Source organism: Egretta garzetta, unplaced genomic scaffold (genome assembly GCF_000687185.1).
Source record: "Egretta garzetta isolate BGI_Z169 unplaced genomic scaffold, ASM68718v1 scaffold313, whole genome shotgun sequence".
NCBI lineage: Eukaryota > Metazoa > Chordata > Aves > Pelecaniformes > Ardeidae > Egretta > Egretta garzetta.
Genome location: NW_009259063.1, coordinates 1,278,784 through 1,293,637, shown reverse-complemented (window position 1 = coordinate 1,293,637; position 14,854 = coordinate 1,278,784).

The window sequence follows — 14,854 nt, the reverse complement described above, 5'->3', positions numbered from 1 at the left end:
GGATACCAAACTATGGATGAGAGAGAGTAATGCAAGCTTTGGTGAATTTGGGGAAGCTAATTAGTTTCTGCTAGGAACACATCAATTTCCTCTAGGTCCAAAAGCCGGTCATCAGATGACACAGGATCTCTAGGTGTGCTGGGAGAACCATCACCCTGAACCTCACATTGAATTAAGTTGCTGATATAAAAGTCTCAGTTTCTTTCTAGCACCACATTCACGTGTCTCTGGTAACTTCCACCAATGCTTAGCATTAACCAGTGAGTAACTGATTCACCGTTAATACAGAATGGCAAGAAAAAGCTGGTATTCCCTTAGAAGTACAATTTTATTTCAAATATCAACATAGCTTGACTGAACACAAAAGGAGCACACATACAATCAAGATCTTGGCAACTAATCTGTACCCTGAAATATGAGGGCCGTAAGCATCCTGATACAACTGAATTTTACCAGTGTTCAGTGACTACTCAAGTTTATATAGAACTATGTAGTGGACAGCAGAGCTCTCAAACTGCTGAAGTAAAACTGAAATACTGAGATCTCTAGTTAATGAAAAATTCTTAGCTCCAAGATTAGACAAGACTCAAGAAAGAGTCCATGTTCAGAAAACAACCCAGGAAAAATAGATCAGCTTTGAAGACAGAGTATCTGTTCACTGACTTTGAGTTAAACTGTTGAAGAACTGGTCCATATGTTCAAGAGGTATTTTCTATCTCCAGCTTTTATAATTCATACATAGATTGCAATTTCATTGCTACAGGGTAAATACATTTTAAATTAGACTATATAAAGAAACTCCAAAGTTGCCATGACAGTTGCAACAAAATGCTTTGTCGTTTCTCATTACAAAGCGTAACCTATCTTTATAATCAAATTAGCTTTTTCAGTTATTCCCCCAAACGTAGCTTGCAGATATGTTTTTGTTGATCCACCAATTGTTTCCTTCAGATTTGCATGGTTCATTATCAAACAGAATTATCATCATTTAGATTATTAAAACAATCCATCAGCCAGCCTTGTTCTCTTTCTTGTGAAAGACAGGAAAGGTGAAAGGTTTTAGAGAAGTTTTTGTCAAAAGCTTGTTTAGAAAGGCAGAGAAACAGTTCCGTGCCACCAGCCCTGGTCTGATCATCTTCCCTAGACATGCTCCCAACCCCAGACCTGCCCCTGGACACAGCTCGATGACGGCTGTTCCTCCTCTGAAGGTTAGCCCTATCCCTCAGCTAATGTTTGCTCTGGAAAATCATCAACCCCTTTGTTAGTGCAGCTGATGGTGGATCCAGCCATGGTCTCTTGGTTACATTTCCTTTCCAGGTTTAAGGCTTCAGGAATATGAAAGATGAGAGGCACAAAGAACAGACTCCATCTGTTACTTCTAAGTAATAGGACAGGGGGGCAAAAGTCTCCTAAAAATAACTTAAACTCTTCTGCTCCCACCTATCTTCCAATCTTTAAAAAATGTTGGAACACTAAAAAAAAAGAGGGGGAAGGGAAACAGCAGTACGCATGTAGGCTGCAACTTGTCATACTAATTATCTTTTGCATCAGATTGATTGCATTAACCAGAAAGCAGAATTTTAAGAAAATCTCTCTGAACTGTTCACTCCAAGAACAATTAAATCTAAAGTAAGAAGAATCATGATGAATTGCTGACAAGTGTTAAAACATCATCTGCTGGCAGCTTCTTTTTCTTTTAAGAAGATGTCATAGCAAAGTCAAAACCAAGAAGTCTACAATAGAAGATATCAAATGACACATTTAATAGAACATGAGGCAAGATGTTCGTGTGTAAAATCCTTTGTCAATCTTTGCTATTAGTCAACATGAACACATCAGGATACTACAGACAGTGTAATGGAAAGACCCCACTGGAAGATTATGTGCTGCTTTAAAGAATATTACCTGAAGTTTATCTGACAAGATGTGAACCTTGAGAAGAGTCAAGAATAACGTTGCTAGATGCAGCAAGGAGATAGTTTTCTTGAAAGACTCACAGATGTAAAGAGGTCTGAATTAAATCAATCCAATATAGAATTTTGTTAGAATTCAACTGTGTAGCTGTGTGAACAACAAAACTAATTAAGCCTGATAGTGAATGTACATGTGTCCTGCAGCTGATTGACTTTAATTGAATTATTCCTTAAGCTCTGGGGTGAGCTCATCCCTTAACCAGAAAACCTGCACAGGAGAGAAAGTTTGGCCTCATTGGTGAAAAAACACAGACAGCAACAACTGAGTCTTTTGCCCCATTGTTAGGAAATCCATAACATCACTCTCCCCCGTGAATTGCCCAACAGCTAGCAAAGGGTGATCTCCTGCTTTCCTTTCGTGTGGCATTACCAGCCTCTCCCCTCTGCTGTGCTCTTACAATTCACACAGAAGCTTCACATCTCAGGAAGGTTCAACAAACTTGCACCCTTCCCTTTTGTCACCAAATTCAAATAGGCCAAGTTATAAGGAGCAGACAGCATTAACAGATAAAATTTCAATAAGCTTAATTCGCTAAGAAAAACAGGTAAAGAGTTATGGGAGGAACAGTCCAGGAATTTCTCAAGTTGACTCTCCACAGCAGCATTAACAGATAAAATTTCAATAAGCTTAATTTGCTAAGAAAAACAGGTAAAGAGTTATGGCAGGAACAGTCCAGGAATTTCTCAAGTTGACCCTCCACAGTTTTGAAGTGAGGTTTCCAAAAGTGGTAGGGCAGCTTTCAGTGACAATGTGACACAGAGAAAATTGTTACTTTATTGGTTTAAAATTAGTAGAACCCTATTGGTTTCAGTCTTGTTAAATCTTATAAAATTCTCCTTCTAGAAAAAAAAATAGTTCTGAGTGACAAAATAAGTACAGCTGACAGACTTTTTGGAAGTGTTTCATGTCTATAGAAGTCATCACAAAGGCTGTTACTTCCCCCTCATCTCCAGCACAAACACTTCTCCAGGCAAACTTGAGGACACTGAGCAAACACTTAGCATAATACACTTATCTGGTATTTGTCATCAAAAATAATTACATAACAAGTGAATAGAGTAAAAAAACTTAACTAGTCTAGAAAAAATCCTATTATGGCAGCTGTTTAGAAACATCTTTTTTGAACAAAAGCTTTTTTCCCTGCAGGCTGATTTTAAAATTTGCTGGGCTACAGACAGAATCTTCTGAACCTCAACTTGAAAGTGCAAAAAAAATACCAGTGGTATCTCTAACTTTGAGTAATGAGAAAGGAAACCAGTTATATTTTCTTCTCATACTAGAAAACACAATATTGTGTCTTAGAAGAGTCCTCTTATGTTTCCATAACCATCACACCTAATGTTTTAGGTTTAAATATCGTAATCAGGAGAAAGTTCTAATCTTGATATGAACACTAACCAGATGATTCAGCATACATACAGGAAACTGGGGGAGAGGGGGGAAAAAAAAAATCATTGAACAGACTAATTAGACAGAGAGGCACCCAGTTAAAAAAAAAGTTCAACAAGACATTAGATAAAGAGGGTTTGAGAAATTTAATACGATTAGTTTACCGAGACTCAGGTCATCACAACTTCTGCAAAGTATGCACTCTCCAGACTTTCAAGTATTGTAACACTAGACTCACGTAGTTGTTGTGTAATGGGAACTAATGCCCAAATCCCATGTTTGGCGAGGGATATATATATCCAAGCCACAGAGTGGTCTAGAGGTTACAGATTGCAGAGGACAGTTAATTTGCATTTTGTCATTTACACTAACCCATGAAGCATAAGCCCTGCTTTTAAACACAAGTAGTTTAAATGTATTTCTACAGATGTGCAACAGCTAACATAGTACCACAGGATGAAGGCTACTGATGTGTTTCTCACAAGCAGTAAGAGAAAGAACGGGGTTAGACCTTACCTACTGCTATTGCTTTCCTCCAGGGTCTCATCCTGCTTGCAGCACAGGAGACAGCTTTACATTCAACTCAGCAGGCTGCTTGGTAATTCGCCAACACAACAGGTAGCATACCTGGATGAGCAACCTTTGAATAACACTATGTACATTCACTCATATTCTGTCACTGACCAGAAGCAATCAGTTTCCTTTTTGAGTTCCCTTGCTTCTTATTTTGCTTAAAAACTCCTCAGCTTTTCAAAGCTAAGCTTATGTTGTACTTTGCTTGGCAACAGATATAACAGCTCCCAAGTCTCATTTGGCTGAGTTATTTTCATACAATAAAAATAGCTTACACATCTTGCTGTACCTATGCATTCAACTGAGTAGCCAACCCCGTGTGCCACCGTCTCTTGTTACTTGCATAGCAGTCAGAGATTAACAGGTCTGCTCTGCCCTTGCCAATGACCTTAGTGAACTTGGGTTTGTCAGCTCAGGCTGCAGATTCCCATTGCTTTAAAATAAAAAAACCCACACCACACAGATGCCAGGTTCAATCTTCCCTTATGATAGCTTACCAAAAGTGTCACTGCTAGAAGCCCATAGATTTTATTGAGGAAGCATCAAACTGTGGAGTCAGGCAGAACTTTTAATACCAGGTTTCCAGTTGACTGGAAGAAACCAGCAACTTTAGCAGAAGAAATGAGCAAGTGCTATGAGAAGCAAGACACACAGGAAAAAGCATCTATTAGTCAGGATTATACTTTACTTGGCTACCTACTACAAAGGTCAGTCTTTATTAATAGTAGACAAAATCCCACAAAGCTATAATGTGCATAACATGGCATGTACTATGGATGTAATATAAGCAGCAACCTTGGAGTACTGACCACAGATATTTGACTTTTCCAATCCTTCAGTGAACTCAGAAGTGTAATAATTCTTTTATATATCATGCCTTGCAACAAGTATTTTACTAGCTAAACTTGCTTCTGCAAGGCACTACCTTCACCTCAAATTCAAATTTAATGAATCATTTAAGGTAAGCCTAGCAGAGGCTTGTTGAAATTCAGTGACTCCATTTGACAACATGTCAAAAAGCTTTAATAAGAAATCAGGGTTGGGTTTTTTTTCAATCCATATTTGAATTTATTCCATGTGCTTATCCAAAGATGATTTAAAAACAAATGTAACTAAGATCGAAGTGCAATGAGAACCAAGTTCAAACGTTGTAAAACTATGATGATGTATGGTGTAGAGGTATGTATAGTTCTGAAAAGATATATTATGGGAAGGAGGTATTTAGGGATTTTATACTCAATTTATTGCAAAACTGACAAATTTCCCTCATTAACTCTGATTAAGCCCACTGAATTTCTCTACAGTTTTTTGGTTATACGCCAAGTACCAGGAGGCAATAACACATTTCTATGGCTTGGGTCATCTGGTCTACTTTTGGAGAGTTGCCAGATCTCATTTGACCTTTATAATAAGGTTTAACCCTAGTAGTTGGACTAAGTCACTCTCATTTAAATGAGCAGACTGGTGCAGCTCAAACCTAGGTCAACAGTGAAGGAATATTGTTGCCATTTGACAGCTGTTCAGTGGCTTCTGGGAAAATTGTTGGTGTTCTCTGTACATTTTCTAGTGGACAGGCACTTAACCTAAAGTTTACTGCCACAGTTTGCAGTGCTCAGCAGAAAGGCAAACAGCTGAGTCATCAGGGAGACAGTGACTTTCTCAATACCAACTTTTTCCAAGTCAGACTTGAGGCACTGAAGGGAAAAACAACAAGGAAGATTGGAAACAGCTGAATACAGGAATCTTTCACTAGTTTAAAAGGAAAGTCACTTCACAAGAATGGATCTTCTGAGCAGTTCCTAATACTGAGTGCTTCAGTGACCTTTATGTTCAGGTAACATGCCAGATCCCATAAAGGAAACTCACCATTAGCCATCTCCCTGCTCTGACAAGTGACAAATTCCACCTGCAGGTCCCTGTTAATTTGGATACAAGCAGGCTGCAACAATCCTAACTACTACTGGTTGAACCATCCCAACTACTACCAGTGTCATACCTGGAATGACTTCTTAAAACTAAATAAACAGCCCACTCTCGTACTGAATGATTGATCACAAAGTTCATTTTGACCTCATGCACTGTGAAAGAGACTTGACCTGACAACCACATACAATTATCTGCTTATCAACACATATACAGGAAGAAAACCAGGGCAAAAACAAGGCAAGGAAAAAGCAGGGACGCACTCAACATGGAGCAAACAAGAGAGCTAAGTTACACATACAGAAATATCTGACCTGGAATTCAACAAAATAGCTACCCCCGTAAAACTGAGTATCACCCTTCCTAGCTTCCATCTTCTTGACTGGTATTTCTGTCATCTCAATCACGAAGACACTGTACAATAACCTAACACATCAAGTGGTAGAAGAGGTGGCCTACTTAACATTTAGATCCTACACTGAATGTTTATCAACATCCACTGTCTGTTCTGATTCCTCTAGGAAGACTGCTAACCACTGGATACTAAAATATTGTACTTACCTCTATGTTTAAAGAGCAGGACATTGAAGAAAAAAAAAAAAACCACATTTGACCTTAATTAAGGCACTGATGCCAAGTTCAGCAACAGACAAAGCTTTGACTATCTGCAAGAAAGCAAGAACCTTCAGTTGCCACAACCAGAAAGCCAGCAGCAATGGAGCCAGACAGAGGAACATTATGGAAACTTAGCTGAGAGTCCTCCTGTCCCGCAGCCCACTGGACACTGTTCACTTTCTACATTTTTACTTCACTTGCTCATAAGCTAATGCCTTGCTAATAGATACCAGAAGGGAAAAGATGCTGAAGTGTTCTATATTATTTTTAACGGCATGTAAGACACACCAATTATTCTGCAGGCTCATTTAGCACCCAATATTAAAGATGCATTCATATATTTCTAGAAAGTAATATAACCTAAGCATCTCTGAAGATATGCCTGCTAACAATTCTTGTGCAAGAGACCTGGAATACTGTCACAAAGGTGCCAACCAACAGTGGGGACCAAATGAATTGTCTGACTTGACCAACTCCCAAGTGAGCCCACGAGCAAGAAAACACAGCTTATCTCAGTCATCCAGAGGAAGTGTATCACTGTCTTCTGCTAGCATATAAAGTGGATTTATTTGTGAGAACTGTTTAGGTGCTACCCACTTTTTGCCTCTCATCAACAGTAGGGACATGAGCAAGTTAGGAGGGGTTTTGTCCAGTTCTTTCTTTTGGGACATTTCACCTATAGTTTCTTTCAATGCCTCAACTTTAAGTTGGCCTCTGAAATATTGTAGTTCCTCTGTTTTTCTAAGGAACAAATAAATTTTTTTTCCTTCATTTTTATATGTACTTTGCTATACCACCCCAACAGTTCCTAGCACTTAGCTCTCAAGTAGTTATTAGTAATGAGTGAATTGCTAATGTTAAAACTGCTTCTAGGGACAGCTGAGCTGCAATACCGAGCACCTTGTGTCCCACCCTACCTGTGTACCTATGATTCCTAATGAGAGACAGACTGTCCCACACATGGATATGCCATCACCAAGACACTCTGCCTTGGCTACCATCCTGCACAGCAAAAGCAGCATCATGTTAGGAATCAGCTATATCACCATGCCTGATAAAGTGCCACTTCCCCCTTCATTTTCATCAGCAGTAAGAGCCAGTTGCACTTCAGGAAGCACACGCAGTCTTCAGAGTACCACAGGAGGACTAAGTTCACTTCAGAGCTTCTCACAAAATTGCTGCTGTCTTCTTCACACATCAAGTGATGCCACTAGCCAAGAACAGCAGCGTAGGCAATTTCAGCTCATTAGCCTCAGTTTGTATCTCCTCCTTGATTCCATCCCTCAAGCCAGTTTAATGCATGTGAAGACAGAAAGGTCCAAAACAGCCCCATGGGTGCCCGTTCAGAAGCTGGGACTTGGTTTGGCTTCCCTGCCACCCCCCCAATCCTCTAATTAAATAGATTAATTCCTTGGCTCCAAAAAAGATCAACCTTTTAGACTACTGACTTCTTATTCTGACATTGAGAAAGTGGAGTGCTTGAAAAAAGCTAGCTTGAAGCAGGTAGTAATGCCTCTTTCCCAGGGCAGTCAGAAGGAACCTCTTAATCAAGTTTTAAAGACACCTCCCCTGCAGCAAGACACTTTCCCAGGCTCAAGGGGCAGGCAAGGGAAAAAAAAAAATTCTCTGAACAGCTTCACATCAAAAAAAATCTGAGCACACAAATTCCACATGTCCATGACAGCGATGAGTTAATAGAAACTTATTAAAAACCTTCCCCAGATAGTGTATTTGAGATAGATAAACATGCTTCAGCTTATCCAATACAAAATATAAGCATGTCTGGGTAGCACAAAGCAAAACAAGTCAGTGAAAAATGTGTTATTTTCAGTGACTCATTGACCCCGCCTGCAAAACCCTTTCAAATCTCTCACCCAGTGGACCTTCAAACTTCACACAGATAGAGGAAACGAAAAAAGAAAACTTAGGGGAGGGAAGGAAGAAATCAATTTAACTTTTAACATTTCTTAGATGCATCAAAGGTCTCAGCCATGTAGTTCTATTAGATTTCTGTGTGGATTCTTGTAAGATGTATGTGGAAAACCTTCACTGGATTCACTGCATGAGACTGAAGAAAATGCAGACAATATGAATTTGAACTTTAATCTTTTTCTTTCCTGGAAAGCCACCTTCAAAAAAATGATTAAACAAACTATCTATAGATGCTGGCAAGTTGCAAGGCTAAATACAAGTCTCTCGTCCAATACAGATTTTTTGCCACTCTCAGCTCATGAGAGTGCACAGCAGTACTCAGGTCTCCCAAACTGAACCATGGCATGGCTGTACATCCTTACAGTTGGTACTGGTATTTGTAGTATCTGTGAGGCAAGTTTATAAGCTTATTAAACCCAAAACATGGAAGACAAAAGCTTACAATAAACAAGGATGAAAAAGAGAAAATTAGAGTGTAAGTGACAAAGGAAGATGAGATTAAAACGTGGGGTACAACATAGGTGGAGGAAAGTTACCACAGGCATGCTTTAATACACTACAACAATTTTTTTTCCTGCAGATGCTAGATGGTCTAGACATACTTTCAAACAACATTCCTGGTAATCCCTCAGCTCTGCTAGCTATTTGACAGGGTTGTAACACTATGAACAATCTTTATTATGTGCTTATCTTCCCCTCCCTCCTCAAAAAGGAAATCAAGTGTGTAGAGTGTAAAGTGCATTTCTTATGATTTGTCAGGATGATCTCCTTCTTAGGAATGCATCTCCCATTAACATTAATGGGCAACTGCAGACATGCACAAAGGGGGCAGTCATTGCTGTTTCAGCCTTGTACATATTAGTGATACTCCATGAACTTTTTCTTGCTCACCATCTGATCCCCCAAGATGGGGCAAGCAATAACCACTAAAAAGAATTAACCTTCTAGTTACATATTCTTAATTTTTATGCACATCCCCCCCCAGTGAAAATTCAATGTTCAAAAGGGGAAAAAAAAAAAAAAGGATGTGGAAACCTCAGCAAGCAAAAAGAACCTACTTTTATATGGAGAAGAAGCAAAAGACTTAAAATACTTTGTGAAAGCAGGACTATTATCACTGGAAGGATGGTGAAATAGGTAGCTAACAGCGCATGAAACATTTAGCCACTTTCTTTCCCATTCTAATTTGAATACAAATGAAATTCATAGTTTCTTTGGCTTTGGTTTTTGAGGCCAAAGCTCAACTTATTGCAAGTTTCCTCTTAGTGTACACCTGTCCTTCATAAAAAACCATAACTTCTGCATGTCAGATCAAGGATTTGCTCAGCAGGATAGCATAAGTTTTTCATAGTGTCCGGGAGCAGGGAGTGTTTGTTGTTTGAGGGTTGTGGGTTTTTTTTAAGAGGAAGCAAAGGTAGAAAGAAGCAAAAGTAGAGGTTGGGGGAAAACAATGTTAATATGATCAATACTGAACAAACACTTGAAGAGTTTTTAAAGAGTAAGCTGCTTTCATTGAAATACATTGTTCTTTGATTACAAAGCCAGCCACGACCTTGTCTATAGTCAAAAAAAAAAACCTTTTGGTTTTGATAACACAACAGAAACCCTGAATAACATTCAAATTCTTATTTAAAAAGTCATTAACAATAACACTGCTTCCTGGCCATCATTGAACAGCTTTCCAGCTTCAGTCTGGGTTTATAATGAGTTTTCCTGAAAGTTTTGGCCATCATAACCACTTCACAACTCAGTTATTTTAAGTAGTACAAAAAATAGCGGGGGGGACGGCTGGGGAGAACATGACTCTATGCATTGCCAAAGAACATCAGTTAAACACACTTCTAGCTTAAGTGACAAGGTGCAAAGGATAGGGGGATCCAGCCATAATAACCATCCCCAACAACCCACAGAGAGGTACCACTGCATTAGAGGAGTCACAGATGTACAAGCCCCTCCATGAGCAGCAAGTACCTCTAACAGTTTGCCACAGGACATCCTGAAACAACCTCAGAGATCAGCATGACCTAGTTGGGCTAATGCAGGTAGATAACACTCTCATATCTCCCCCCAGATTAATTTTAAAAGGAAGCATGTGTCAACCTGAGCTTCATATCCTTTTTGACAAGGGCATATTACCTGATGGGGCTGTGAACTGGACCATCTGCTGTAGGAAGGAGCACCAGAAGTCTTGTTGGCGGTAGTTCTCTGCAAGAGAAGAGATAGACAAGTTAAATATTCACCAACATCTCCATCATATGCACAGCCAGCTTCACCAATCTCAACCATGTAAACTCCCATAGTGAAAGACGCCCTGAACAAAAACCTCAAGAAACCATAAATATGGTACAGTAGCATTAAAGTCAGAGATGAAAGTTTGCCAAATTTGCTATCAATGTTCTCTTCAGCCTTAGGCCTCAAAACCTCAGTTTTCACCTCAACTTCTGCACATCACCTAGATTGCAAATTTAAATACTGAACCCTAACCTAAACCAGGGCTGCAAAGCACTACCCTTCAGCCAGGTAATTCACTCAGATTAAGCAAACATGCTCTGAATTCACATTTATTCCAGCAAGGCATCATTAAAGATGTTTGTCTGCCTGTTCTGAAAAGTTATAGCTGTATTTTTCCCTAACTCATGTTGATGTTTGATTCTATACTTCATACTAGTTTGTTTGGTTGTTTTTTGTTGTTTTTTTTTTAAAGCTGTTCTTAACTCAGAAAATAAAGCAATATTGTTCTTTCATAATCACTTCACCTTACTCAAAAATGAAATCGGGATATTTTTGGAATAGGTAATAAAAGAGGTTATTTACCAACTTTTCTTTTTTTGGAAAAACACCACAGTCTTTATGACTTGTTCCTATACTTCTTTCACCTACCTCCCTACATTTGTTTTCTGAAGCACTAAGAAAACAGACCATACCACGGACTTTCATATCCATATCCTGTGTGTCACACACAAACCTTATAATCAAACTGCCTTTGATACTGCAGAAGCAGCAAGGCAATACGGTGTCTAGTAGAACACCACCAATTATTTTAATAGACATTATCCCTGGTTCCAAAATGATTTTGTAACATCAACTTCTATGCCATTTCCTCCTAGTTTAAGCTAGAGCCTTGTGTAACACAGAGCTCCTCCAAATCCACCCCTCACTTATGCGAATTTGGTGCTTCTAAAACACCACATCCAGTAACCAAATATCTTGCAAGTATGTGACTACTACGTCGTGTAAGCTCAGGTATTACAGAAACCTTTTGACAACAAGGCTACCTGTATCAGGAAGATCAGGTAGATTTGAGTTACCTACTCGTGAGATCTGAATTCAAACAGGCTTTCCAGACATGAGATACTAATTTATCAGTACATTATGTCACCAGCAGGATGCTAATAAGCGGACAGATTCATATTTGAACCATATGGACATAAATTATACTAAAAAAGCAAGTAAGACAATCCATGTGAGATTTATACCACAATGTAGTATGCTCTTTGTAAGTATGAAAATAAATAGCTTATGGCTTTTAACACCCAAGGATATAGTACATTTCTATGCCAATTATAACCACTAGGGCTTATACATCATTACATATTCTAAAGCTGCCATGTCATTCCCACTAATGAGAAACAGCCACTGCTGTAATTGTGCTTTTGTGTTCATCTATCAAAAAGTGGTTATTTTACAAATTTAGTTATTAGCATTACCGTATAACATATTTAGCTTCTACTAGACACCCTTAGAAGGATAGGCATTTCTTAATAAACAGATGCGCCACACAACAGAATAACACTTCCTTTTGATAGAAACTTCAGAAAAGACTAACTGCACACAATGTTGATTTCAGCTTTATAAAAACTTATGAAAACTATCTCCATCTGATTCGGAAGAAAGACTGGAGAACCTACAAATAACAAGTTGAATAACGAGATAGCCAGAGTTTTTACTGCAAGCATCTGGAAGTTGTTTTCCAGCAAGACGCCTTTCCACAAGCACCATACACCTTTCTTAATGAATATATATAATGTATGTCTGCCTTTAGTATTGTGTAATATAAACTGCCTTTCCCCCTGTCTAAACACATAAATAGCAGTCTTTGGTTTCATTACTTACTCCAACACCTGTTACCTCTAGCAGGCACATGTCCTTTACAGCAAATCACTATTTTGTACTCTTCCACCTCAGTTTCAAGGACATCCCAAAGAGAGACATCCCACAGAGAAACAGTACTGCAATATTACAAAGAAACAAGAGAACTCTTTCCAGGCTAGGCAGCCAGCAGACAAATACCTCCAAAGGCAAAGGCAGAAGATAATTTTTGGTCTAATTACAAATAAGGACTAGAGCCTCAGAAGTATTTAGAAGCTGACCTCCATCTTCCAATTTGATTAAGAGGTAGGCAATTTAAAAAAAAATTGTAAAAGTAGTATAAAAGATCTAAAAAAAAAAATAAAAAAAATCAGCATTTATTTCCCCTATCCTCCCAGGTTTTTTTTTCCTCATAGATCAATGATTAGGATCACTTTCATGTTCCAAGGCAATCAAAATATTAGGTTACAGAGTGAAGGCTTACACTGCTCACACACAGGAACTTCTATAACAGATTATTTGGAGTAGATTCTGAAAGATCTGGAAAATACTTCCATCTGAGCATCTCTCCAAGTTCTAAGGGGCAACAGGAAAAAAGCCTGTAGGCTAGACCACATCTCCAACTTGCCTCAGTGAGGCAGGTGACTTAAAAAAGCCATGCATGAACAAACTCCAGACACACACATGCACAGTCTCACTCCTATTTCACTGTAATCAGTAAAAATTGGACAACCACCTACCTTTAGGAGTACAGCCCCTCACACTTCACAGCCAAAATCACAAGCTAGAGCACAGGAGTCCTTAAGGTGTCACATTTTCACCAGGCATTTTACCTGGGAGAACCTGGGCTGCATTTAGCCCCCTAAACCACATTCTTTTTTTAAGTTAAAATGACCTTCCTCATCACTCTCCTTTCTGAGAAAGGAGAAGCACATACACAGAACACTGAAGGGCTCTGCTTCTGGCACAATTAGCCCAAGCCCTGAACATAAACCCCACCTCTGGTCTTCTAGAGCTCCCTGACAGCATCAATTAGCCCAAGCCCTGAACATAAACCCCACCTCTTCTAGAGCTCCCTGACAGCATCCTTTGAAACACCTAAATCAAATAGCTCTCAACCCCCAGGCCTCCAGCAAGCCCCTACTCTTGGCTAAATTCATATCCAACCCTTCTACATTCCCAGCTCATTTCTGCTCCCTGCAAGCTGTCTCTTAGCCGTATGTAGGTACAAAAACCCCTCCCCAACTATTAAAAACTAATTAAGACTGACTGTTCTAATTACCTGCTTGCCCAAGCTGTTCCTTATGTCCTTGCCCCTTCTCCTCATTCCCCCCACCTGTGAAGAGAGGTTAAACACACACAGCTGCAGGTGACCACCAGTCACTTCAAAAAAACTATGAACTTCTGCTGAAAGCTTTAGAAAGGCAAAACAATTTTCACAGCAGACTGTACTTCTGAATGCAATGAAACTGCCAACTGGACATGTGGGGTTTGGTGTCTGAGCTGGAAGTTATGGAAGAAAAAGAAGAAAGCTGGTGGTCTGCACACCGCTGCCCAGACAACAGGCAGTAGGAGAGGAGAAAATCTGATGTAGGTACAGGTGCAACATGTGCTCTGAGCGCATAGCCGGACCCAAGCCTGAACATGAGGAATACTGATGAAACACCAGGCTGCCTCCAAATCCCAGTGAGAGCAGGAAAAAAGCACTTTTCATAGCAATAAAGTGACACACATAAATGAAGAGCAAATGATGCAGTGTATGTGCAAAGCTGCTGGTCTATATGCAGTTTGCAGGAAAACTGTTTTCTCGGAAGGTAACATAGAAAGAAGCCAGAAAAAAAAACTTTTAGGAGAATACATGGAAAACTGAGTATGGGTCAGCAGGAGAGTTCACAAAAAGATAAATTACTATTTCATTCTTGGGCTAAGGCTATTACTGACTGTACACAATATAAGGCAAGATCATATACAGTCCATAAATAATTTCTCGTTCAGTCAAGGAGAGCTTCAATGTAAGGCCACGCTTCAAAATTAGGAAAGAAAAACAGAGCACAGAGGAAGAGTTACAAGTTTTGTTACTCTGACAATATTTCTAAAAGCAAAAAAAAGAGTATGCATTCTGATAACAAAGCCAAAGTTTATAACTTGTTCTACAGCCAAATAAACTTATAAAGCCTTCTGACGGGCATGGCAATTCATCCCATTAGCTTGGAAAAGTATCTTAAGCTGTGATAAATTACTGTCTGGTAGTACCTGTCTCTTTCCATCTGCTCACTGGAGAGAGAGGCTAAGCAACCTCTTGAGACATCTAACTTTGGATGGCTATGTTAGGTGAAATTAAATCTACCTGCACTCCCTG